Source organism: Mesoplodon bidens (genome assembly GCF_964165515.1).
Source record: "Mesoplodon bidens genome assembly, contig: HAP1_SCAFFOLD_229, whole genome shotgun sequence".
Lineage (NCBI taxonomy): Eukaryota > Metazoa > Chordata > Mammalia > Artiodactyla > Ziphiidae > Mesoplodon > Mesoplodon bidens.
This window is the reverse complement of record NW_027672470.1, coordinates 407,861-409,381: the sequence shown is the minus strand read 5'-3', so window position 1 is coordinate 409,381 and position 1,521 is coordinate 407,861.

The window sequence follows — 1,521 nt, the reverse complement described above, 5'->3', positions numbered from 1 at the left end:
GAAAAACCGACCCTTGGTGCTCTCTCCCCAAGGTATGCATCAGCAAACTAACAAGGGAAAGGAAGGAGGCCGCTAAAGATAGGCATCTGCAGGAATTGTTAATCCAGCTCCAGACACAGCCTCAATGCCTCCATTAACCCAAAATGTATGAACTGTGTGAAACTGGATTTCTGAACCACAAGACAGGTAAGAGAGTCTTTTCCAAAGCCAGGTGTAGAAGAGCTCTTTACCTTGAGTCTAAAATCGCCTTCAGGCCGTTGAACGTACCCACTATCATTTCCTTGTGTCATGAGAAAGCAGAGAAGTTTTGAGTTGAAGAGGTGTAAAACCCACACTTCTTATTGAAGAGTAGTCAGCAAAGAAAATATATTGAATTAGGCCACAGCAAAGTATTTTCTTTATATTTTTTACACTACAGCTGAACACAAACAACATCTTTTTCCATACCTCAAAGGTTCCTACTGGCCACAGATAATTCACTTCAGCAATATATGCTTTTTTGAAAAATAATATTCTGGGTGGCTGGGGAGAGCCCTGTGGTGGGTGTTCAGGAATTCTTTCTGCTTTACCATTTAAAAGAGCTAATAATGGTTGGGGAAGCACCCACACTTTTGCTCCCTGAAGCATACCCTGCTAAACTTAGTTCTCTGCACCTCTGTGTTGCATACATTTTAAGCAGTTAGGAACTTTGCACATGAGCAGGAATCAAAGTGAAATTCAAAAGTGGAACTTCCTGGACCATTCGCATATTGGAGAGGCATCAGTGGGATTCCATGACAATGCTAATCTTGAGTGTTTTTGTTTGGTGCCTTTTATTGACCGTGCCAAAGATCAGTACTATGGAAAGCAGAGCCTTTCAAATGTATGAGTTAAACAAGTCTCTTGGCCTCTTTGTACCTTAGTTTCCTCATTTGAAAAAAAATAAATGGCTCTCAAGACATACTTTCCAGAATTCATACTCGGCTTACTTACACCCAGCTAACCAATAACTGCATGATTGTTTTTACACACAGTTGTTTACATGTATTCATCTTCTATTTCACTTACAACTTGTGTAAAAACTGCATTCCATGCCAGGCCTGAAACATTCCAAAGCTCAGTTCTGGGAGTAAATTGCAACCAAGATTTCTACAAAAAGACACGAGCAAAAGAATTAGAAAGATAGATATTCTTTCAGAACATTTATCCTTTGGCAATAATTCTAATTTATATATGATGAAACATAACATCACTACTCCCTCCATACACTAAAGAAATCTCACTGTGGGAGATATTATGATTTATACTTTCATGATTATATATGTGCTGCATTAGATACCAAATACTAAATGCTCATTAAATACTTGTGTTAAGTGATCTTTATTTCTCTAGCTAGGCAGCACTATTGACACTTTGGGCTGGATAATTCTTTGCTGTGGGAGGCTCTCCTGTACACTGTTGGATGTTTAGTAGCATCTCTGGTCTCTGTCCACTAGATGCCAGTAGCATATACAGTTCTGACAAGCAAAACTGTCTCCAGAC